The sequence below is a fragment of the Protopterus annectens genome, chromosome 3.part1, assembly GCF_019279795.1.
Source record: "Protopterus annectens isolate FY-2018-M chromosome 3.part1, PAN1.0, whole genome shotgun sequence".
Taxonomy (NCBI): Eukaryota; Metazoa; Chordata; order Ceratodontiformes; family Protopteridae; genus Protopterus; species Protopterus annectens.
Genome location: NC_056732.1, coordinates 705,180,209 through 705,207,536, shown reverse-complemented (window position 1 = coordinate 705,207,536; position 27,328 = coordinate 705,180,209). Strand labels below are relative to the sequence as shown.

General features: G+C 41.7%; 1 protein-coding gene across 1 annotated transcript in view; it reads right to left on the bottom strand.

The window, feature by feature from the left end:
* The window catches only part of EXT1 (exostosin glycosyltransferase 1), a 1,160,063-nt gene that overhangs the window by 482,959 nt on the left and 649,776 nt on the right, over nucleotides 1-27,328 (bottom strand). The window lies entirely within an intron of this gene.

Below are 27,328 nucleotides of genomic sequence, written 5' to 3'. Positions count from 1 at the left end.
TCTGCATTTGTCCCCCTCCCCATTATCTCCCCCCTTATTATAGGCTTTGTTCAGAATTCTTTTGCTAGGAGGTTGGCAGGTATGCTCTCCATTCAGAAGATCCAGTAAGCAACTATAATGTACAAACTACTGGCCTGTCTTAACATCAGGCTATTTACTTATCTTAATTGCAAAAGGGTTGGACTGCAAGAGACCCATAACAGATGGCATACACACTCCTTATTACAATTCCATGTGCTTTCATCAGCAGTGTGAAAATGCGGTATATGTTATGAGAGGGACTTACTACCCTTTTCAACATGCTACAAGACAACTCCTTGACAAGAGTCGGAAATAACTTCATATTTTCAGGTTGACAAAAAAAAAAAAAAAAAACATGAAGGTTGCAGAACAAGAGCAAAAAAAAAAAAAAAAAAAACACGGTTCAGTATAAGACTATAAATTATGCCACTTCACAAATCTGAATTAAATGTTATTCCAAAAAGGAAAGAATTCTGCACAAGAAATTAATATCATGGGAAGGTTGCGGTGTGACACAAGATATCAGGAAGCCTGTCTTCTTGGATGTTACTTGAACTTGAGTGGTCTCCCCGTGGTTCTCAGCATTCCTTTATGTGTTTTTCGGTTTACTATCATATTTTCGAAGCGAACCCCATCGACTGCACTTTTGTCGAACACGGAAATTCGAAAACGGTAATGTCGAACACCAAAAGCCAACCTAGGAACGGGTTTTAACATGGGTCGAGATAGGGGAGAGGTTTGTAGTTCGACAATAACAGTTAACACCTATCTCGACCCATGTTAAAACCTAGGTTGGCTTTTGGTGTTCGACATTACTGTTTTAGAATTTCCATGTTCGAAAAAAGTGCAGTAGACGGAATTCGCTTTGAAAATATGATAGTAAACCATTTTTTAATTTCTGGACAAAGTACTGGAAACCAAACACGTGAAAAACAAAATGAAGTGCGGGTGCAAGTCCAAGCCACACCACGAATCCACAAATGAAAAATAAACGCTGATGTTTAACGCTAGTTTATTTTCAATAAAAATGCGCTGAAAAGCCAGCAGCTTCCTCAGAACAAATACAAAGTATCAACCGCCAAACTGTTTAAGTATAGACAGGAAATGCATAAATTCTCATCATTTCCTGTTCTGGCATGAATACTCTGAAAGCAAACAGAAACATAAACATAAAATAAGTTAACTTATTTTATGTTTCTGTTTGCTTTCAGAGTATTTTGTATTTGTTCTGAGGAAACTGCTGGCTTTTTCAGCGGCGAAAACGCATTTTTACTGAAAATAAACTAGCGTTAACATCAGCGTTTATTTTTCATTTGTGGATTCGTGGTGTGGCTTGGACTTGCACCCGCACTTCATTTTGTTTTTCACATTTTTTAATTTCTGTTACAAATCTGATGGTGTCAATCAGTCCTTTAAACCTGGATAAAAAGTGATTCTGCAAGAAGCTAGTAATAATCATCAATAAAGCAATGTACTTTTTGGGGAGGATGTCTGCTCAAAAACACTGATGCTGACCACAGGGCAGTCTAACTCCGTTTGCTTTGTCCAAAATGTCTAATAAAATGGATTTTCAGTCAAAATCTAATTCCAGTCATTCACACATACAAAAGAAAAGGCACTGTCAACAAAGCAAATAAGGTGTTAACAGTGTATCACAGTATTTTATTTATTTTTTTATTTATCCTTTTGTTGATCATGTTAGTCCTACTAGGCTAGTAGCCTCTTTTCAAGAAGACTCAAAGTGGTATTTATACTACTGGGGGAAATTTGACCAGGGCATCAGGGAACTTCCCCTACTCTGTCTGATAGGTGCCATGGGTTACATCCATCTGAGCTACCACTAACTCTAGCAGATGGGGCTTCAGTTTAACATCACTTCCAAAGAATGAATATGCAAATTAACACACAGTTTAAAAGGTACACTCCAAGTTTTAGTTTTATGTAAATAGGAGGCTGTCTCCTCCAACTAGGGAAATGTCAGTTTTCTAGCAATGTGTAGCATAGCTCTCAACTGTCCAGAATTTAGCAGAATGACCAGACTGATGTCTTATATACTGGTGTGTTCCTTGTGTTACACTGCAAATCAAAACAATAACAGACATTTGGGTTTCAGACTTCATATCCTCCAAATACATGCTAATGCAAAACATGCTACTCTAGCAACTTTCCATATTTAGAAGAGCAATTTTTAAAATGTGCCCCCCCCCTCTGTTTTTTTGTCTTTGAGACTGCTACACATCATACCTCTTAGAACAAGAATCTGAGAAAGTCTGCAACACTACAACTATTGCATTTTGGGTATGCAGGATATCCAATTGCATACAGATTTGTTTTGCATAAAATATTGTTTAAATGATTTTAAGATGGGTGTTTCTGTTTATATGGTGCCCTTTACATGCTGCTTGATAAATGAGGATCTGACCACATTTTTCTGGTAATGCTGTACACAGATGGGGGTTTTGCTTACTCTGAATTTCCACTACTTTCCATCACTGTGTATGGTTTTAGTAGTGGGCTTCCCACATTTCTTTCGGAGATCCCAGCAGATGGCCAATTTTATTTATTGGTTAGCAAACTGGCAGGCAGTGAAACTCTCTTCCTACCCACACGTTTGCAAACTCTCTCCCACTGCAAGTACCTTTAACTGTTGTTAGATAACTTGTTCTCTTCTATACCAGCTAGATCCACAACAGACTTTGTACTCGATAAAAGGGTACTTAAACTGTCTCTTCATCACCTGTTTCCAGAAAGCAGGCCCACCTTAGCAAAAAGAATATCCATCACTCTGACAATGTACATTGTAAACTTGTGTTGGTGTCATTGTTTAAGGAACACCACTTTGAAACTAACCAGACTGACAGTTTTTCTAGTTCATACTCTTCAGATCATGACAGGATCTGTGATTTGCAAACATTATGCCCTCAAGCACTGAGTACCGCCTGCTTGTATATGGTCACTTAAACCCTTCAATTTTAAAACTGCTTATGTGCAAAGTACTAGAATAACAATTTACTGTACAGATGAAAAGAAAGAAGAGGCTAGTACACACAATACAATAAAAGTATTGTACTCATAAAAATAAAGCTGCTGCTAGTATATATAATACAATGAGAATATTAAAATTAATAATACATATAAATAATCAAAACATGCCTGTTGATAAACTTACATCATGTACATGTTCCAAAGGGTATTCATTTAAAGGAATATCAAATAGATATGACTTGGGTGCATTTCTGAAGCAAACCAAAGTACTATACTGCTGAAACCATCGATCTAATACATTCCAAAAGCATCAAACTTGATAATCAAATAAACATCCACCACAAGTTTTAACCACACCTGACAAACTAAAAGTGTCCCCTTGGAGGCACAGTGCAACACCTGAGGCAGGCAGTATGGGGCAAGTAACAAGGTCCCAGGTTATGCAAACACGGACAGTTTAATAACATCCAATAACAAGACTTGGGGAAACAAGCCGCCGCGGTGGTGCAGCAGTAGTGTTGTCGCCTCACAGCAAGAGGTTCTCCTGTTCGATTCTCACCTGGAGCACTTTTTGTGTGGAGTCTACATGTCCTCCCCACAGTAGAGTGGCATTCCAAAGACATGCGTGAATGGGCGTGCCTTCACTGAAGGTTGGGCTGACACCTCGGCACCGTAAAAATCTACTGCCAATCATTAGCAGACCAGAGTTCCGCTGTGGTGACCCCTAACCAGGAAAAGCCGAAAGAAGAAGAACAAGACGACTTGGGAAATATAAAATTGTACAGGAAGCCAGTGCAATTTCTGCAGCAGACTTGTAATATATTGGTACTACAGCATATCAGTAAGTACAGAGCTTTGATTTGGCTCATCTAACTCAGTACTGGGAAGCCCAAATGGAAAAGGGCATTACAAGTCAATCAGAGTCTGAATGACAGTAAATAAATTCTCTTGCTGAAACAAAACTTTCAATGACCCTGTATCCCTTATCACGGCTACAAACTCCATTACAGAAGTGAAACTTCCTACAATTACTCAACTAAATCCTGCCATTAGTTCTTGGCACTCTCAGAGCTTTCATCACTTAGGTTAGTGAACACCTGAGGCAGCCACTCCAGAGCAAATGGTTTGTAGATGTCAAAAAAAGCATGACTCTCTCTCAATCCACGCTATATGACAGGATGTAAATATAACTTATGTCCTCTGGATCTACTCCTCTTTTTGCTCATTTAATATGTTTTTTTTCTTTTCTTTTCTGCTGGCCAAGTAGCTAAAAATAGTTAATATAGTTCAGCCTCTTCACCTGGTTAACCAAGAATAGATTATGCATCCTGTGATGACCCACCACTGGACAGTAATCAAGGAGCCTCAGTCTTCACCATTGGCAACAGTGGGGGGGGGGTGTACAATGAGAGAATAGCAAGTACACACACAGGATTTCCAGATTCAGCTTTCTGCATCAAGTGCGATTTCCCTTAAGAGCACACAGAGACCACAGTCAGTCCGGGGCTGGTTTCTCCCTCTTTCTCCAGATCTCCAATAAGACTCCCCACTGGCACTGCTATAGAGTTGACATCTCAGCTGAGTGGTCAAGCCAAGACCTCCAGCACCCTCTCTGTCCAACCAGTGCTTTGTGTACCTGCTCAACTAGCTGACACATACACTCTTTGAAGTTTGATTTACACACACACACACACACACACACACACACACACACACACACACACACACACACACACACACACACACACACCCCTGGGAAAGGCTGGCACAGGTTTACTAGCTATGCCCCCTTTTGCCCAGACTATAAGCTAGTTATCACTGCCACCAGTCAATTCCTTATGTTAAGGCCCTTAACAAAGGGTGTCCAATCTTACCGAGTAATATTAACATTAATATAAATGATAGTTTGACCAAGAGCAAGGCTATTAGGAGTGGCCTACACAGTGTCACCAAATAAAAATGCAAGTGCTCTCAGAAAGTACAGTTGTGTACACTTACTGTTGCAGTCATCACTTATAGGTTATCCCTGCTGTGGTAGCCTTTGGCCGGCCCGAATACCAGAGTCAGTGTTTTTCTGCGTTGGCTACTGTCGCTTGCTGCCTGACGTCATGTTGTCAGTGCTATAAAGGAAGGCAGCCGATGCCATTACATCAGTTTTTCTTGCCCTAACCAGTCAGAGGCCCAAGTAAATATGGTAAAGTGGTCCTGGTGGCTAAAAGCCACTGTTAGAAACTTATGTCTCCCTAAAGAAAGGCGATATAAGGGGAAAGGAGGATGGGAAACCAGGACTGCAACAGTGAATACAATCGAACATCTACATTTATGGTAAGTATGCACAACTATACTATGTTTTTCGTGTTTCACTGTTGCAGTCATCACCTGTGGGAGGATTCCCAAAGCTGAGGAGAGGGGTGGTAGGATTAGTAAGAGACCTAGGACTGGGTCAGCATGCCCTGCAGAACTGCAGAGGCAAACCCTGCCCTAGCCTTAGAAAACAGAGGTATGTGGTAATGCTTGGTAAAGGTATGGACAGAAGTCCAGGTGGCAGCTTCCAGGATGTCCCTGGTGGGAACTCCTCTGAGGAATGTTGTGGAAGTGGAAGCTGCCCTAGTAGAATGGGTTTGAATAGACTTGGGGGGGGGGGGTCCAATGCAATCTGTAGCAGAAATGGATACAGTGTGATATCCATTTGGAAATGGTATGTTTGGAAATGGGCTTTCCCTCTGCCCCTGGGGCAAAGCTGACAAGTAGTTGAACTGTTTTCCTGAAGGGTTTAGTACAGTCCAGATAGTGTGCACATCTAGTGAGTGCAGAATTATTTCCCCCTTGTTTTGAAGTTCTGAAACCCTTCTAGCTGAGGTGACAGCTAGGAGAAAAGCAGTCTTCCAGGTGAGGTATCTTAGTTCTGCTGAAGCAGTAGGTTCGAAGGCTGGTAAAGTTAGTTTTTCAAAAACATAAGGTCCAGGTCTCAGGCTGGAGTGGGTGGCCTTCTGGGAGGTCTGATATTAGAAGCCCCTCTGAGGAGCTGTTTAATCAAAGGATGGGAGAACAGGGACTGTGCTGTATCAAAATGGGCTGAAATTGCTGATGCATGGATTTTAATAGAGGAGAAGGAGAGGCCACTATTAAGTAGCTCTATTAGGTAGTCCAAGATAAGAGGGATGGAAGGTTGCGAGGTACTGCTTCCTCTGGACTGGCTCCAGGAGCAGAATCTTTTCCATTTTCCAGCGTAAGATTTTCTGGTGCTGGGCCTTCTGGCCTCTGTGATCATGTCCAGGACCTGTTTGCTCAACAGGGGGCCTTTGTTTGCCTTTAGAGTATTAGCCATGCTGATAGTTTGAGGGTCTGCAAGTCTGGGTTCAGCACCCCCACACACACACACACACACACACACACACACACACACCTGAGGTAAGAGATCTGAGATCAGGGGAAGCTGCATGGGAGGCTGTAAGGTAAGGGGTACCAATGTTGTCTAGGCCAATCTGGAGCGATGAGGATGGCCTTTGGTCTCTCCTCCCTTACTTTGATCAGTACCTTTGGAATAAGAGGCAGAGGATGGAATACGTATACAAAGAGGGTGCTCAAGGGAATGTCAAGGCATCCACGTCATTCAAAGGGATCCAGTGTCTGTCAGCATGGGACAACATGCTCGACAAGCCTCGTTGCTTCGCAAGAGACAGCTTGCACCTGTCATCTAGGCTTTTGAATACTGGTCAAGGCTCTTGCTGCCCCCATAGTGCCTTTTTTAGGCAAGGCTCAAAAGTCAAACCCATCTCTGTAAACAGCACAAATAAAAACATTTCGGTCATGCTACGCAACGCCAGGAGTTTAAATCTCAAAATGCACGCGCTCAAAGCACTCCTCAGTATGGAGAACGTCGACATCTGTGCAGTAACTGAAACCTGGTTCAAGGCTCCATAGAGCACCCCAGCACTACAGGACTACAACTCATACCACACATTTTGGCCACAGAACGTGGACCAAAACACAAAAGGAGGGGGTGTATCCATATTCATCAAGGATACCTACACCTCCAGGTTAGTGGCTCAGCATGATACCTCCGAGCTCATCCATGTGCAACTAACATCAGGCAAATCTGCAATGCAAATTGTGGCCTGCTACAGATCTCCCTCCATGACCCAGGACCACCACTCCACCTTTCTGGAGACACTAAAAAAACATGAAGATCCTATCGAACACCCTGACGTTGGGCGATTTCAATTACCCTACCATTAACTGGGAAAACTACTCAAGTACAAACTCTCAGGCCCAGCGCTTTCTGGAATTTATCGACTCAAATGCCCTGGATCAGCTGGTAAACTCCCCTACCAGAGGTGAAAACATATTGGACCTGGTCATCACCAACATGGGTGATGGGTCAACCCATCACTGGTTAGATCAGACCATAAACTAATCACTCTGGATGTCCACACCACACCACCACCTCCAACCAAGGAAACCACAGTGAAAAACTTTTCTGTAGCAAACTTCACCTTACTTAAGACAGAGGTGGTAAGTTTCACAGCCCCCACGCTAAAGGATAACAGTGTCAAAGATGCAGAAACCTTTACAAATGCACTCTATGAGCACCTACAAGGGATACATGGATCATGCCATCCCTAGCAAAACCAAGACTCACTCCCCTAAGAGAAGGAAACCAGTCTAGTGGACCCCTGCCATAAACAGGCTATAAAATCCTCCAAGGCTAACTTCGAAAGACAAATAGCCAAAGATTTGAAAGATAACCACAGAGCCTTCTTTAGCTATGTCAAGAATCTAAGTGGCAACTCACAGATATGCTCTGAGCTAGTGCAAAACAGCACAAAATATACTGAACCCACTGATATTGCCAACATTCTGGCAGATAGATTCAGTGCAAACTTCACCCCCCCCTCACCCTCAAAAGGGTCCACAACAATACCGGAAAAGTGTAGTGCCCCAGAAATCACAGACGCACAGGTGAAAACAGCCCTTTCAAAAGCCGAAAGCACAGCGTCAATGGGGCCAGATGGTGTCCCAGGCTGTATCTTACACGAACTACAGAACGAACTAACCCCCCCCCCCCACCTAAACACACTGTTCAACCTCAGCCTCTCCACAGGCTACGTGCTCATAGAATGGCGCACAGCAATGGTTATTCCACTCCACAAAGAAAGGGCAACAACTGACCCTGGTAACTATCGCCCCATAAGCCTGACTAGCCTGGTCTGCAAGGCTATGGAGTGCATCATCATGGAACTCATTAACAAAGACATTGGGAACCTCCAAACACTTGACCCGACCCAGTTCGGCTTTGTTAAGGGGAGATCATGCCTACTAAACCTGGTTGACTTCTTTGAGACTGCCACCAAGGTCATAGATGAGGGGAAGGTAGTTCACACAGCCTACCTTGACCTCGCCAAGGCTTTTGACACCATTCCCCACTCGGGAATTATAGAAAAATTCACCAGCCTGAACATAAACCCCTACATCACGAGATGGGTTGCGAACTGGCTTACAGATAGAATTCACATGGTAAGAATAGCGGGCTCCAGGTCCGACTCTGAACCCGTCACAAGTGGTGTCCCACAAGGCTCGGTCCTGGGACCCCTACTGTTCGGCATATACTTCTCAGAAGTACAGGCAAACACAGGAGGACAATGGCTAACCAAGTTCACAGATGACTGCAAACTGGGAGCCATAACTGACTCTCCAGCGGACGTGGACATTCTCCAAAAATGCCTTACTGAGATGGACACCTGGTGTCAAAGTCATGGTCTCAAGCTAAATGCCAAAAAATGCGTAGTCATCCCGTTTGGGAAAAATAAAACGCCCATGAATTACCACATAGGTGGCAGCCCCCTTAATACAGAAGAGGCAGCCCCCTTAACACAGAAGAGGTAAGAGATCTGGGGACCCAGGCAGATAGTAATCTCTCCTCTGACAATCATATTGCCAAAGTAGTTAGGAAATCCTTCTAAGTAGCCCATCTAATTACTAAAGGGTTCGCAGCTAGAAATAAAGAGGTTATAGTGCCCCTCTACTCGTCACTCATCAGACCCATCATACAGTATAATGCCCCATTTAGACTACAATGCCCCATTTGGGATGTACCCCACAAGACACGTCCAACAGCTGAAAAGACCACAAAAGTACCTCACCAAGAGGATTACTGGCCTCAAACATATGTCCTATGCAGCCCAACTGGAAAAACTCCAGCTGTACTCAGTGGCATATCACTTACTCAGAAGTGATCTCTGCCTGACTTACAAAGCCAAGTCCAACTCAGAATTGATGAACATGCTCCACCTAAAGAAATCCATGTCACTGCGAGCCACACGCTCTAGTGTGCTAAAGCTCACCACAACAATAAATACAACATGCTGGGGGGACAGATTCCTGCCACAGAGACTCCCCATGCTTTGGAACAAAATTCCTGACTACATTAGACGGAGCCCAACACTCTTCAAGAGAGAGCATGACGAGTGGATGGGTAACAGAAAATACATCCCTGGGATTACTTCATTAGCTCTTCTTAACAGAGGCTCAGTTAATTAATCAATGGGGCGGCGAAAGATGACACACTCTGGCTAGGCTTATAAATGCACTCGGGCAGATAGCCTAGTACCTACTTATGAACCTATGAACCTTCCATGCTAGATGGTGATACTCCCTGGTACAGAATATTTTCAGCTGATGTTGAGATGTGAAGCAAAGAGATACCTCCGGAGTCCTCCAGGCCTGAGTGATTTGTAAAAAGATTTTTCTGTGGAGCTGCCATTCGTGGGGGTCCAGTAAGTTTCTACTTAAGTTGTCTGCCAGGGTGTTGTTGATCTGTGGTAGGTATTGGGCTATCAGGTGTAGTCCCATGAAAGTGGCTGTCAGCCAGAGGTTCATGGCTAGCCTGCACAAAGAGTAAGAATGGGTCCCTCCCTGTTTATTGATGTACCACATTACTGTGGTGTTGTCTGTTTTGATAAGGAGAACCCCTGGCTTGAGATGGGGTTTGAAGGATGTCAGAGCCTTTTGTACTGCCATCATTTCCTTCTGGTTGATGTGTAAGGGAAGGTGCTGGGCATCCCAAAGACTTTGGGTGCACCTGCCTTCTAGGTGAGGCCCCAAGCTATGTCTGAGGCGTTGGTGGTAATGGTCTGCAGGTTGGGTGGAGGTGAAGGAAAGACCCTTGTTCTGGGCACAGGACCCTGCACACCAGAGAAACTCAGCCCTTATACAGGGGATCAGAGGGAGAGAGGTCTCAAAGGTTCTTTAGGTGCCACTGACGTTTTCTCATGTGATGCCTGGCCAGAGGAATTAGAAGGATGCAAGATGCCATGTACCCCAAGGCTTCCAGGACCTTCCTCGCAGACTTCTGGAAGCCAGCTGGGTAAAATAGAGTGGCAGGAAGCTCTGCTTTTCTGGGGATAGGAAGGCCATTTGGGATGCTGTGTCCAGCAGTGCTCCCAAGAAAATGATCTTTCTGGAGGGTGTTTGATGTATTCTCGTTGATGGTGTACCCTAAGGAGGTTAGGAGGGTTTTGACAAGGAGGAGGTCCTTGAGCTTTTCTTTACAATCTGCCTGAATGAGGCAGTCGTCCAGATAAGGGTAAATGTGTATATTTTTCTGTCTACAAAAGGCTATGGCCAGGCTAAGCATTTGGTGAATATCCTGGGAGCAGTAGATAAGCCAAAGGGTAGCACAGAGAACTGAAAGTGTTGTGAACCTGCTCTGAAGCGAAGGAATTTCCTGCAGGATTCCCTTATGGGGATGTGGAGGAAGGCCTCTTTTAGATCTAAGATAACTAACCAGGCATTTTTTGTCAGCATAGGCAGCAGGTGCTGCAAAGTTAGCATTCTGAATTTGGGGACCACCAGGAAGGTGTTTAGAATGGATAGATCCACGATGGGGCACCAAGTGCCCTCTTTTCTGGGAACAAGGAATAGTCTGGAATAAAAGCCTTTGCCTGTTTGATCTGAGGGGACAGGTTCTACTGTCCCTTGGGATATGAGAGTTTAGACTTGTTTCAATGCCTCTGCCCACTGATTTGGAGGTAAGTCTGGGTACCTTCTTAGAATTATGAGTTCATTGAAGGAGAATTTGTATCCCTGAAAAATGATCTTTAAGACCAATTTGTCCTTTGTTACTGAAAGCCAGTTGTCTTTGCAGAGGGAGAGCCTTCCTCCTAGTTTTTAGCGAGTGAAAAGAGGAAGAGGGGGGAGAAGGAGTCGCTGAGAGCTTTTGCCATAGAGGGATGGCTTAGAACTCCCTGCCTTTGGAGTAGAAGTGGTCCACTGTTTGGTTCTCGGCTGTCCCTGGGATAGGAGTCTTGGTGGTCTGTCCCTGAGGGGCGTAACCTTGCCCCTGCCTGCTAGGTGCAGGAAAGGACCAGTGTTTTGATGGAAAATTCCGGTTGTACCTGAAGGAAATCTTTTACTGTTTGCATAGATTTTGCTTTGTCTTCCATCTTTTTAAGCACCTATTCTGCTTTTACTCCAAACAAGTGGTACTTATCCAAGGGTGGATCAAGTAATTTAGATATGACATGATCAAGGAGAGGTTGTTCCTTCAACCATGCATGTCTTGTAATGATGGGTCCTGACACTGTTGCCCTGCTTGAAGCCTCTAGGGCGTCATATCCACAGTGCAATGAGTGTTTAGCAACTTGACAAGTAGAGTGCAGTAAATCTGCTAACTCTTTCAAATTGGCACAGTCAGGAAAGGTTGAAAACTTTTGTTTTAATAGTTCCAAAGTGTGTTGTTGATATTTTAACATGTGGAACTGACAGCCGAGTGCTCTGATAGCCAAGGTTGCTGAGGTGTATACTTTTTTACCCCATCTGTCCAGAGGTCTGGAGTCCTTGTCAGAAGGAATATGATTCTTTGCAGAACTAGCCTTAGCTCCTTTTGATCCCTGTGTAATAACCTGCAGGTCTGCAGCAGGATTTCTGTACAGGTATTTGTGAGAATCCAGTACTCTGTAATACCTGTCAGGTTTTCTGGGAGCAGGTGGGAGGGAGTCAGGAGTTAAGCTGGATTTATGGAAGACATCAACAACCACCTCTATGATTGTAGGGATGGCCAAGGGTCTGTGCTGGGGCAGGTCTAGAAACTCGCTTAGTCTTTTCTTAGACTGAGGGAAGTACTGGGATTCCCAGTGTAAATGTCCCCTGAGAGTGTGAAGGGTTCCCCAAAGGAAAGATCCTCTGGTGGGGAGGCAGAAGGAATGGATTATTCTGCATCTGAATCCTCATAAGCAGTCATAGGTTGTTCCTCTTCAAAATCTGAATAATCAGACTCCTCAGAATCCTGTTCTGTCGGTATTTCTGGAGAAAGGTCTCGTTTCCTTTTAGAAGGTGTGGCCTGACTACCCCTGATAAGGGTGATAAGGATCCTCCGCCATTTTGAACATTTGAGCTTGGGATGGTGGAGCAGGAGTAAAAAGGTGGTTAGAGGCAGGTTTCCTAGGAGTGGTCTTGTTTCTAGGCCTAAAAGTATCCATTGATCTGACAGAAATGGTAGTCAGTTTTTGTCTAGATTCAGTAGTGTGAAAAACCTTCTTAGAAGCCAGTGCCTGCGTCGCGGCTGCAGACCCAACCAAGGCAGAGACAACCAAAGGCTCGGAAGACAAAGATTTCTATGGCATACCGGACTCTGAAAGGTCTCAATAGAGGCCTGCGAAGGTATCAAATTGGGCATCAGGGACTGCGAAGGCACCTCACTGAATTCTGGAGAACTAACGACCTGCTTAGCAGTAGAGTCGTCAGAAGGCTTAGCCTTGTGTGGTCTGTCTCTATCTTTAATCTTATGTTTTTTCGGAATGTCTACAGAATGATGGCTGACTGATGCCATTTCGGAAAGCGAAGATGGAAGATGAAAATACCTGGCTACAGTAAGAGCTCTACGATGAATGGTTCTCGTGTTAATGAGAGCACAGAACAGGCAATGGGGGACGTCGTGGTCTGGGCCTAAACAAGTGATGCAGTATGACTGGAAGTCTCTGTGTGGTACTTGCTTTTCACAGGCAAGACAATTGTTAACTTTTTTGGACATCATTTAGTGCAAGAAAAAAAGGATCCCCAATGGGGTGCTTTAGACGTTTTCAGATGTAATTCAAACTCTGACAGCGACCGTCTGGCACACTTGTGAACTGCTTCTGCTATGGGCTCCAAGACTGATGAAATGGTGTCGGCTGCCTTCCTTTATAGCACTGACATGACATCAGGCAGAAAGCGACAGCAGCCGATGCAGAAAAACTTTGACTCTGGTATTCGGGCCGGCCGAGGGCTACCACAGTAGGGATAACCCACAGGTGATGACTGCAATAGTGAAACACAAAGAACATCTTAAATATCTCTACACAGATCAGCCACAATGAAAAGTTTATGTATATTTAATAATAACTAATAAAAGAACAAGACAATACTGAATATATATTCAGAGTGACAGAGTTCAAAATCACAGGAAATATTTAAAGCAACATTGCAAGACAGTCTCAAATAAATAATGAAAAATATCTAAACTAAGCTTCACTATATCCCTGACTGAATCTAAGAGAATTGCTATACCCTATTTAACTTACTTAAGAGCAAGATGTGGTGAACGGATATTCTAACTGATGATGTCAGGTCCAAGACAGAATACAGAATGCTGTGTCTCTAGTGAGGCTCCTTAAATTAATATCGCAAATATTGCTGCTGGGATAGCTTGCAGAACAAAATCATTTCTTGTCATCTGACTTTATCCCAGATGAAATCCCCACTGCTGGAAGCTAGCACTATTTAGCATCTACCTGTGAAAATACATAGACCTCAGACCTTTGGCACATGCTGGAAGTCATAAAACAACTGTAGTAATTAGTTCACTAAGAAGACAATACTTAAAGCTTCTCAGCACAGACACTGTCTGTAGCTGCCATAAAGTCATTTAATTTCAGCTATTTTTCTGAAGTTTTGCAGGACTGAAATTAACTTCCTGTATTCCAGTTTCCACTGTGAAAATATATACATTTAAACAGTTACAATAGTGCATATACATTTCTGTTCTGTTCCAGAAGGGCATGCTGTGGTTACATTTTAAGCACAGAACTTTATAAAATATCTTTTCAACACACACCTGTACAAATCTAGTTTGATACACATATGACATACAGTTCTAATACATTTGTAACACAAGCATCTTACATGAATCGTGTTGATATTCACAAATGACATACAATTGTTTACAAAACACCAGATAGCTGTTCTGGCAGTATCTCCCTTTATCACCCATCCTTTTGGACTTGACATTAAGCTTCATCATAACTTGTGTATCTTTATGCTATACACTGGAACAACTTTTGTGAAAAGTACATTTTTGGCAGCACTTATGTGGTAGCATGTCTCAGTACACATACACACTACTTTTTTATTTTCTACCTTCTGATTTCATGTAAATAGGATGACTTGGTTTTGATTCACTCACATATCTCTGCAGACTGTATCCAAACACTAAATAAAAATATAATAAATACAGATGATACAGAATGAGACATCATAAATGTCCAGCTACTTCTCTGTTGCTAAAGCATCCTTTATAATGGTTCTTTGCCTGAACAAACTTCTCAGTTAAGTGCTTTATTACACAAAAAGGTATTGAATTTCATCAACCCTGTTTAAAAGAAACATAACCAGAATGAACCACTCCAATTCATTCTTCTGAGAAGGGAAATGATCAGTTTTATAGCATGGTATGTAAACTGTAGTTATAAGATTGCATGTGAATATTCACATTAGCAGTAGGCTTCTGCAACAATTCACTAATGGGCCCTAAAAGCAGATTCACTATCAGGAGTCATGGAACCAAGCACTGTGAGGAAATATGCACCCACCATACCACTCAACCTCTTAGCACAAAAAATCTAGAGAAAGCCAAAAATAATGGTGGGGTGGGGGGAACAAAGCCTCAAAAGTAGGGACAAATTTTAAATATTGCTCTCATAAACTCAGAAATATGCTAGAATAAAAGGTATTATGTTATCATGCATTTTTCTGAAGGCTACGAAGTCTGAAACTCAGATGTCTGTCATTATTTCATGAATTCAATCTTCTCTGATTTGCCACAAAAAGAAAAAAAAAAAACGGGAAACCACAAATTTTATTAGGAACAGACCAAAAATGCATGTATGCATGTGTCTTTCGGCTTTTCCTGGTTAGGGGTCGCCACAGCGGAACTCCGATCCGCTAATGATTGGTAGTTGATTTTTACATGCAGAGTTACCAGCCCTGATGCACAACCACGCATGTCTCCACGCAGAAGACGCTCTAGCTGAGAATCGAACCGGACAGCGTCTTACTGTGAGGTGACAATGCTACCGCAACAGACCAGAAATATGAGGCAAAAATCTGGACAGTTGAGAGGTATGGCACTCAGTCACCTCACTTACAGTTCTTCTGTGAACGATTTCAGATATCAGACAGGTTGACAAGCATCTAAGCAAACAAGGTCTTCTGATCAGTCTAGCCACATACGGTAGAAATGGAAGAAGGACTTCACCTGCACAGATTTCTTGAAAGCATTCAGTAATGTTACATTCTCTATAGCAAACATATTCCAAGAGAAAGTAAAAACTCCCAAAGTCCATGAAAGGCAATTTAGATGAAAAGTGTTCCATCACAGGAAGTAACATACAGAGTACTGTTAGATGGAGGCTCAGACTCAAGACCAGATGGCAGCTGTACAGATGCCCACTGTTCCCATATTCTTGAAATAAGCAGGCTATGCAGAAGCTTCCCTAGTGCTCTAGCACATCTTCTTACTGGCAAAAGGTAATCCAATGCAGTGACTAACGAAAAGAACAGATAGTCTGCTGTCTTTACTATCACAGGTGAAAGAAAAAAAACATCGAACAGATGGCTGAAGACCCTTTGTGTAGAAAAGTTAAAAGATTTTGTACACATCCAAATGTACTACGTATAGCCTTTAACCTCAGTTATTATGCTAAGGACAAAGGAAAACTACACAGAGGAACCGTCCTCAGAATAACACACTGAAAAGAAAAACAGATTTGCTTTAAAAGGCAAAGCATTCTTATTAAGAACTATACAATGTTCTTTGTGCCTTACAGAGTGGAATTTAGAAATCCTCCCAGCTAGTAATACTCTCGAATTCAAAGTTAAATTCTGTAACAGACATCAACTCAAAGACCACCAAACAAAACTTTTTAGGCAACAAATTTAATCTTTGAACAGAAGACTAAACTCTTTAGAAAAAACAGAAATTACCAAGATGTGCACCACTCACAAAAAAAAATCTCAACTGGAAATATATAAAAAAAAAAAAAAAAAAAATACAAAGGTTGCATAAAAACCACTACATGTAAACAGATTAAACCAGTGGTGGTGCTGTGGTAGCGTCGTCACCTCACAGTAAGACGTTGTCCTGTTCGATTCTCAGCTAGAGCTCCTGTGTGGAGACATGCGTGAATGGGCATACCTTCGTTGAAGGTTGTGTGTCAGAGCTGGCAACTCGGCACGTAAAAACCTACTGCCAATCATTAGCGGACCGGAGTTCTGCTGTGGCGACCCCTAACCGGGAAAAGCCGAAAGACACAACAACAATTATTCTATGCAGAAAATGAACACTTTTCAAAATTACAAGTAAATCCGGTTTAAAAAAATGTCCTTGTGGTCAACATTTCTCAGACATTCCAAAGGCTACAGAGTCTGACCACATACCACATTCAGGAACAAAATATAAAAACATGCAAACCAGAGATCCTTGAACACAATAAACTGATGACAGCCTGGGCAGGTTCAGAAGATGAAATCAGTGCTACTAAAGACATTAAAAAGCAACTAATATTGTTTGAGGCAACACCTTTTCAGTCCTTAAACTGACTGTCCAAAGTCCTGATGAGAAATAATGCATAAAAGGCACTTTCAAAAGAGGAGGCCCATACCTGCCGCCAAATCTCCTTCCTCTTCTAGTGCAATGGATCAAGTAAATAAACCTAGATAAAGAATTCTCCAATTAAGTTCTAACCCACATAGAAAACAGTCTCCAGGTCCAGGGAAGCTATGGATTCTGCTCAAGGAGTATAGTAGTAGGTTGTTCAGCGGTTACACAAATGTGTAGTTTACTCAGACAAAGCAAAGTTTCCAAGTCAGGCATTTTACCTCTGAGTATTCTTGTTTTAACAAAAGTCAAGGTCTCTTGCAGACTGAAATTTATCACACTGGATGTCATAGGTTCATAGGTTGATACTAGGCTATCTGCCCTAGGGCATTTATAAGCCTAGCCAGAGTATGTTTGGCTTTCGCCACCCTTTTAGATTAGTTGACTGTGCCGTTGTGTAGTAGGTCACAGAAGGTAGCCCTTTTGTTTACTGTACCTCTGTCAAGCAGCGACACAGAAAAGATCCCAGGGGTAAACTTACGATCTCCCATCCATTCGTCAAGATTTCTCTTGAACAGGGTCAGTGAGGGGCTCTGCCTGACATGGATTGGGATTTTGTTCCAGAGTGAGGGGAGCCTCTGGGATATGAATCTGTCCCTCCAGCATGTCCTATTTATTTCTGTGCTGAGGTTCAGGTCCCTGGAGTGTGTAGCTCTAAGGGATTTACATTTCCTGAGGTGAAGCATGTCCATTAATTCTGGGTTGGACATGGCTTTATACGTCAGACACAGATCGCCACTGAGTAGGCGGTACGCAACTGAGTAGAGCTGGAGTTTCTTTAGCCGAACTGCATAAGGCATCTGTTTGAGCCCCTTGATCCTCTTGGTGAGATACTTTTGGGGTCTTTCCAGTTGCTGAAGGTGTTGGGTAAGGTACATCCCAAACGGGGCATTGTACTCAATTATGGGCCTGATAAGTGATGAGTAGAGGGGCACAATGACTTCTCTTGATCTAGATGTGAACCCTTTCATGATAAGGTGGGCTATATAGAAGGTCATTCTAACCACTTTGGCAACGTGATTGTCAAAGGAGAGATTGCTATCTACTTGGGTCCCCAAGTCCCTAATTACTTCTTCCGTACTTAATGGATTACTACCTATGTGGTAATTTTTGGGCACTCTGTTTTTTCCAAAGGGGATGACTATGCACTTTTTGGCATTTAGCTTTAGGCCATGGCTCTGGCACCAGTTATCCATCTCTGTGAGACCCTTTTGGAGGATGCTTGTGTCAGTCGGAGAGTCGATTATAGCACCCAGTTTGCAGTCATCTGCAAACTTGGTCAGCCATAGTCCAACCGTGTTAGCCTGTACCTCAGAGAAATATATACTGAACAAGAGAGGTCCCAGGACTGAGCCTTGTGGGACACCACTTGTAACTGGTTTAGAGTCTGACATGGCACCTGCTATTCTGACCATGTGGGTTCTATCCCTGAGCCAGTTTGCAACTCATCTTGTGACATAGGGGTTGATATTTAAGCTGGTGAGCTTCTTTATGATGCCCGAGTGGGGTATTGTGTCAAAGGCCTTTGCGAGGTCCAGATAGGCTGTGTGGACTACCTTCCCTTCATTTATGGCTTTGGTAACTGTTTCAAAGAAGTCGACCAGGTTCAAGAGGCAAGATCTGCCCTTAACGAAGCCGAATTGGGTAGGATCCAGTGTCTGGAGGTTCCCAATGTCTTTGTTTATGATTTCCATGATGATACGTTCCATAGCTTTGCAGACCAGGCTAGTCAGGATTATAGGGCGATAGTTTCCAGGGTCGGTTGTGGCACCACCTTTGTGGAGTGGGACCACTGTTGCTGTATGCCATTCCTTGGGAATATATCCTGTAGTAAGGCTGAAATTGAACAGTGACTTTATATGAGGGTTTAGTTCTTCTTGGAGCTCGTGTAAGACGCAGCCCGGGACACCGTCTGGTCCCATTGATGCTGTGTTTTTAGCTTTGGAGAGGGCAGCTCTCACCTGTGTACCTGTGATCTCAGGAAGGCTACACTTTGTTGGGATAGACATTTGCTCTTTTGGGGGGGAAGGGGGGGGAGTTTGCAATGAACCTTTCTGCCAGGATGTTGGCAATGTCTGTGGGTTTAGTGAATTTTTTATCATTTTGCACTAACTCAGAGCATATCTGGGAGTTGCCTCCCAGGTTTCTGACATAACTAAAGAAGGTCTTGTGATTATCTTTAGTGTCTTGTGCAATTTTTCTTTCAAAGCTGGCCTTAGAAGATTTTATGAGGGATCGTAGTTTTGCCTAGTAAAATGGCACACAGGAGGTAGAAAAGGATTTTCTTAGTATCTGAAAAAACCCTGAAGAGATTCAACCTATCCCTGGTGAAGTAAGGTCTGCCTACCATGTTGTCATAGTTAAAAATTGGATTCCCCCTACAATAATACCACTTGTATACCTAACCACTGAAACTAATTATGGCTGACTCATACTCTAACATTATTTTTTAAGTGAGATCAGAATACTACATAATACAAGGGATTTCTCCCTCCTTAAGAACATATGAGAGCTCCACCAGGTCTCCTTGCATTTCTTCCAAGCTGCACTGTCAGAGATCATGCATGCAAAATGTACGCAATGGTGAGTTCATACTGGGTGCTCGATAGCCTAACAGACAACTGATGACCAGCATTCTCCTTTGCCAGTCTGGTGAGGGTAGAGCCTGCAGGTCTGACAATGGTGTCACCAATAATGAAAACATTTCTGATCTCTCTTTTAGCCAGGTGCCATCAGGGCACTGCCTTTTTAACTTGGAGATCCTTTACAATACTATATGTCAATGTGGTGGTGGTAGTACACACAGATGTTTGTGTGAGTCGTGGGTTTATGTGAGTATAAGGCTATATAGGGTGTAGGGTAGTTTTTAAAACTTCCTCAGCATATGTGAGTATGTTTACTGTCAAGATTCAAGAGAGATCGTTTTCCATTTTCCATACATTGCTGCATTTCTTCTGGACAGATTTTGTATTACGTAATACCAGTGGATATCAGTAAATATGAGGTAGTTGCTACAATGACTTGGAAGATTAGGCTGACCAAGGAAACTGAATCAGACTGAGGCTAGCTCCATAACCGGCAGATGGACAGGGTGAGACACTGGTTGAAAAGGCTAGTTATAATGGTGGTAACAGAAGGTCACTTCAGGTACAACAGTGGATTATAGATAGGTTGACTGTTGCCGCAATGGCAGGCCTAAGCTAGTTAATGATAATGAAGGGATTGGTTCAGTGAAAGTAACATAGTAAAGCAGAGATGGATAAAGATACAATGAGAAACTCTTCAAACAAGGTGAACGTCTCACACATATAACATAGCAATAAAAGTAGCAACTGAATGACAACTACTAACAATTAGTAGAACTGCAGAAAGCAAAAAGGCCCATTATGTTAAGCAACAGTAACAAGGCAGCCAACGATAAGGCACCAGCAAAAATAAATCATTACTAACAGGTGAGCATCTGCAATAGGTAGATCAGGCAAAAGCAATGCATAGTACATGCTAAAAATGTGTTATTCTTCTCTTGATGTACTCTGTCTATTCTGCTTCTAATACCCTGCACTGCCATTCAGTGTTTTTTCAGCCATCATCTCTATCTCAGCTGTACAACATCATGGATATAGCTCCCGGAGTCGCAGCATTTTGTAAGATATTGATATTCTTCTTCTAATCAAAGAGGACAGAAGTCTTCTCTGTATTTTCACCTTGCTGATCCATTACTTTTTGTTTTACTCTCTGTCGCATGTAATATAATTTATTATACCGCCCCTTGCATAAAGGGCGGCCATCAACCTGCCCTTTGAACTATAGAACCATGAGTCTAACCAGCCTCATCTGCAAGGCCATGGAATGGATCATAATGGACCTTATCAACAAGGACAAAGACAACCTTCAAATTCTATCTAGACCCAACCCAGTCCGGCTTCACTAAGAAGAGATTGTGATTATTGAACCTGGTAGACTTCTTCAAGAAGGTCACCAAAGCCCTGGATGAAGGTAAGACAGTGCATACAGACTATCTGGACTTAGCCAAAGCTTTTGATACAACCCCATTCGGGTATCACTGAAAAACTTTCCCAGCTAGGTGCACTAGATGCATAGCTAATTGGCTCACCAACAGAACACATACTGCCAAAGGTGATGACTCCACCTTTACCAGTAGACCTGTCACCAGTGATGCACCGCAAGGATCTCTACTGGGCCCTTTACTATATGGAATCTATTTCTCATAAGTCCAGGCTAAAGTAGATGGCTTACAGCTTACTAAGTTCACTGATGATTGTAAACTAGGTGCAATCATTGAGTCCCCCAATGATCTTAACATATTACAGGAGGGGCTAACACAAACAAATGACTGCTGCCAAAATCACGGTTTAAAACTAAACGCAAAAAAAGTGTATTATCCCATTTGGAAATGTAGTATTCTCACCAATTACAATATTGACAGCACCCCTCTAAGTTCAAACCCAGTGGTGCGACACCTAGGAATACAGGTCAATAGCAATCTAAACTTTGACCACCAGGTTTCCATGGTAGTGAGGAAAGCCTTCTACATTGCACATCTCAAAAGTAAAGGCATTGCATCCAGGTCTAAGGATGCTATAACCCCACTTTACTTGACCCTAATCAGACCATTAAAAGAGTACAATGCTCCATCTGTATTTATCTCACCAGTCACCTGCAGCAACTGGAGAGACCACAGAGATTTCTCAATAAAACGACACAAGGCCTCCAAACCATGACCTACGTTGATAGACTGAAAGTCCTGTCACTGTAATCTGTCATACAGGCTACTGACAGGTGACTTGTGCCTGGCCAAGAGGGCAGTCTCTGACCTTGACATGATAGAAATGCTGCACATCCGCAAATCAAATGGCACTAGAGTTGCTCACTCCAGTGATCTCAACCTTGCCAGTGACAATAACAGAACATGTTGGAGAGACAGGTACGTCTCCCAGAGATTGCTGCTCTGGATTAAACTTCCAATTCATGTGAAGCAGAGGTACTTAATGACCCCATTCAAGCACAACCTGGACAAATGGATGGGTGGCCGCAAATTCACCCTAGGGGTGGCACCAATGTCCCTCAAGGACAGGGGTAGTTGGTGCTGATCTGTAACATACATCCATCTAACCAAGGACAATTGGAGCAACCTGTGATTAACATGGCTATGCTTATAAAGGCTCTAGGGCCAGGGCCACTAGCCTAGTAACCTCCTGTGACCCTATTCCATGGTCCTCCCACGAGAACAAGACTGACTGCAGGAACACTAACAAGTTCCATTACTACACAATTTTCATTATGCATGTCTTTCTCACAAAAGTCTACCAAATTTTTCTTATTTCCTAGCCTTGATGGGCTGTACAGTGTTATAAAATACTGTAGTGGGCAAAAAACACCACTTCCAAATCACGAATCCTTCTTCAATTGAATCCACAAATAAAGTGACAAAATGCAGATAAAAACAGTACCAGGTTAAGCGCTTTCACCCAGAAATCTCCCTAGCTTCACCAGAATGTTGTTGCGTCTTTCGGCTTTTCCCAGTTAGGGGTCGCCACAGCGGAACTCTGGTCTGCTAATGATTGGTAGTTGATTTTTACGTGCAGAGTTACCAGCCCTGATGCACAACCTTCAACGAAGGTGCGCCCATTCACATATCTCCACGCAGAAGACGCTCTAGCTGAGCGTCATCAGAATGTAAAAACACAAAATGTACTAACCTCTTTTATACCTTTCATATTCATTACCCCCAATGAATACTTCCATTAATATTAATTAACTGATGTCATAACTTAAAAATTCATTAATCAACTTCCTTCTTTTGCTGTTAATGATTATGTATAAAATTAATACAAAGTCAGATAAAAATATGCATACAGTATGAATTTAAAAACATTCAGTACCAAAATAAATAAATAATATATGCCATATTTTAACACATGCTGCTTGTTCTTATAATTTAGCTGCCCTTAACTTCAAGACACTGTTGATGCTCAAATGATCATTTAAACTGGGTCTTTTTGGTTCCATCCAATTTTAGCTGCCAGTACAGTTCCTTATATTCTAGGCAGGCCTCCCATAGACCTCCTCTTGCATCTTGTTTCACTTGTTCCAAAATGTAAAACTTAAAATTACTGTCTGGGCATTCCCTCTAATGTTTATATAGTGCGTTAGTGTCTTTTTTTCATAGATATTTCGTACATATGTTCATATATACGCCTTGTCAATGGTCTCTCAGTCTTGCATATGTAGAAACTATTGCATATTTGGCAAATACCGATGTATACCACCCCTTTGCTGTTACAATTAAAGTGCTCCCTAGCCCTCATCTTAAACCTCCTGGAAGGGATGTTAATGTTATCTTTTTCGACAATATTTCCACACTGTTGACAAAACCCACATTACACGCCATTCGCCTTCTGTGTTCTGGCTGCCGTATTTACAGTTTCATGATACTCCAACATCTCTTTGATGTTCATGTCTCTTTTCTTTGTAAATATTGGTGTCGAGGGGATGTACTTGTTGATCTCATTATTTACTGTTAAGACTCCCCAGTAACTTCGTTGTGATATTCTCCACCTCACCCCAGGAAACCGTGTGTGTATGTATAGATGCTAGGTCATATTGGGCCTGTTTTCTGTGTTTGTTTCTATTGGTAACCACAACATCCTTTCCCACAATTGGGTCATATCTCCCCTTCTATCTTTTTTTACTTCCTTTATTAGTTAACTAATAAGGGCCTTGGGATAACCTCTTGCAATGAAAACTTGTTTCATTAAGTTAATCTCCTGAAAAAAAGTCGAATCCTCATTGCACATTCTCGAGGCCCTGATCAATTGCCCCTTAATAATGCCCTTTTTCTGATTATAAGGGTGCTCACTATTGTAGTGTAAATACGCATTAGAATGTGTAGGTTTCAGATAAATCTTAGACTGAAAATTGTTTTCATTGCGATTCTTGTATATTGTCACATCCAAGTAGTTTATTTCTTCCTTGGAGATGTTCCATGTAAATTTCAAGAAAGAGGCTGTGTTGCCTACATAATCCAAAAATTGACCTGCTGTACCTCTGTTCCCTTCCAGAACAAACAAATGTTATCCAAAAATCTGGTATCTACAACAATATGTTCATTCCATGGTGTTTCAAATATGTACCTTCTCTCCCAGTAATATAACACAAGGTTCGCATACAAGGGGGCGCATGCGGCCCCCATAGCGACTCATTTTTCTTGTTTATAATATTCACCACAGAAGAACATAAAATTGTCCTTTAATATTATTTTCATGAACTCTAAAATTAAGTTCCTTTGTTCATTATTTAAATAATTCACATCCATCAGTGTGTCCTGGAACCACTCTAACAGCATGGAATGAACATATTGTTCTAGATACCAGATTTTTGGATAACATTTGTTTGTTCTGGAAGGGAACAGAGGTACAGCTAGGTCAATTTTTGGATTATTTAGGCAATACAACCTCTTTCTTGAAATTTACATGGAACACCTCCAAGGAAGAAATAAACTACTTGGATTTGACAATATACAAGAATCACAATGAAAACAATTTTTAGTCTAAGATTTACCTGAAACCTACACATTCTAATGTGTATTTACACTACAATAGTGAGCACCCTTATAATCAGAAAAAGGGCATTATTAAGGGGCAATTGATCAGGGCCTCGAGAATGTGCAATGAGGATTCGACTTTTTTTCAGGAGATTAACTTAATGAAACAAGTTTTCATTGCAAGAGGTTATCCCAAGGCCCTTATTAGTTAACTAATAAAGGAAATAAAAAAAGATAGAAGGGGAGATATGACCCAATTGTGGGAAAGGATGTTGTGGTTACCAATAGAAACAAACACAGAAAACAGGCCCAATATGACCTAGCATCTATACATACACACACGGTTTCCTGGGGTGAGGTGGAGAATATCACAACGAAGTTACTGGGGAGTCTTAACAGTAAATAATGAGATCAACAAGTACATCCCCTCGACACCAATATTTACAAAGAAAAGAGACATGAACATCAAAGAGATGTTGGAGTATCATGAAACTGTAAATACGGCAGCCAGAACACAGAAGGCGAATGACATGTAATGTGGGTTTTGTCAACAGTGTGGAAATATTGTCGAAAAAGATAACATTAACATCCCTTCCAGGAGGTTTAAGATGAGGGCTAGGGAGCACTTTAATTGTAACAGCAAAGGGGTGGTATACATCGGTATTTGCCAAATATGCAATAGTTTCTACATATGCAAGACTGAGAGACCTTTGACAAGGCGTATATATGAACATATGTATGAAATATCTATGAAAAAAAGACACTAATGCACTATATAAACATTAGAGGGAATGCCCAGAAAGTAATTTTAAGTTTTCCATTTTGAAACAAGTGAAACAAGATGCAAGAGGAGGTCTATGGGAGGCCTGCCTAGAATATAAGGAACTGTACTGGCAGCTAAAATTGGATGGAACCAAAAGTCCCAGTTTAAATGATCATTTGAGCATCAACAGTGTCTTGAAGTTAAGGGCAGCTAAATTATAAGAACAAGCAGCATGTGTTAAAATATGGCATATATTATTTATTTTGGTACTGAATGTTTTTTAAATTCATACGGGATGCATATTTTTATCTGATTTTGTATTATTTTTATACATAATCATTAACAGCAAAAGAGGGAAGTTGATTAATGAATTTTTAAGTTATGACATCAGTTAACTAATATTAATGAGATGTATTCATTGGGGGTAATGAATTTGAAACGTATAAAAGAGGTTAGTACATTTTGTGTTTTTATGTTCTGATGAAGCTCGGGAGATTCCTGGGTAAAAGCGCTTAACCTGATGATGTTTTTTTTGCATTTTGTCACTTTATTTGTGGATTAAATTGAAGAAGGATTTGTGATTTGGAAGTGGTGTTTTTTTGCCTCCTACAGTATTTTGTGCTTGTGCTTTTGATTGTACAGTGTTATGCCATTTTATTTCATGCATTCGCTGCTACAGAAAGTGGATTATACCTGTGATAGTCTAACCCTGTTTCTATTGCAGTCTCACCATATATCTATATATATTTTCTCTTTCTCACATTTGCCATTCTGAGATCTAACTTTCCCTTACAGGGTCCCAATTAATGCTCAGCACCATGAATGCAACACCCACTAACATTTTTTCCATGACAGGTGTACTCATCCGCTCAAAGGTGTCTTGCTTCTGATTCTCATTTAACTTTAAAAAACAACTTACTCTCAACTATGCACAGAGCTGATCAACAACGCATGAGCTGCTGCAATTCTGTTATATATCGGTCACATCTCCACCACACTTTTGTGCAGCCGAACATGAGCTTTAAAAAAAAACATTGCCACCAAACTTCTGTAAAGCAGAGCATGAGATTTAAAAAACACTTCTCTGCCAAACTTCCACGCAACAGCACATGACAAAATTACTTTGCAAACCCCACTTTTCAATTCTGAAATAAGCATCCTGCACTGCAGCTCTGCGGAACTCATATGTACGAGCTGATGGGTAGAATAAGTGTGCTACATGATGGACGTTTGTGCCATTTAAAAAGTACAACAACAATAAATACAAAAAAAGCACATTTGTTACCCCACTTGCCAGAGCATCTAGTATTTCAGAGTTATGTGCCACACCTCCATACTGAAAGTCTCTGTGTACACCACTGCAGAAAAAACAAGCAGTGAAGGTCAGTAATTTAGCCTACAATGTTTCTAATTCTTCCTTCCCTATTAAAAAAATGTCTATTTAATAGTGTTATAATAACTTACATTACTAAACTAATTTTTTGTTACATTGTCTTAAATCAACCAACAGTTAAGCTATGTCCAACTTCAATATAATAGAAAAAAAAGCTAAAATAAAACAGCGGAGTGACCCATGGACCCATGAAGGGGGCTTTACTCCTTTACTACATATAACCAACCCTGACACTGAAGTTTAACTTACCTCAAGGGTATAAAATGTACATTGCATAAGCTTAGTAATGACCTACCTGCTATTAATCTACATGCATTCTCTATCACCATAAAAGGACAAAATTAAGTAATTGTTCCAGCACCATTTGAATGCATCAGTACAAAGCAAGACAAACTCTATATCAACCCACTCCTACTAGTGTGCTCAGGGAACACCTTCAATTTCCTGAAAAAGCCTAGCTGAATACTGAACAGCCTGTGTTGTAAACAGAAACTTTAAAGATAATGCAATGACAACCTTTTGTTGCCCTCCTCCGAAAAGTTCAGCTTGACAGCAAAAAGGAAGTGAAGTATGGCTGATAATACCAAAGTTAGCACTTTTACACTGGTTCTTGAGGGCATCTCTCCACTAAAGGGTAGAACATACTCATACCATCATTGCAATGTCGGGTGCTCTAAGGAAATGAGGACA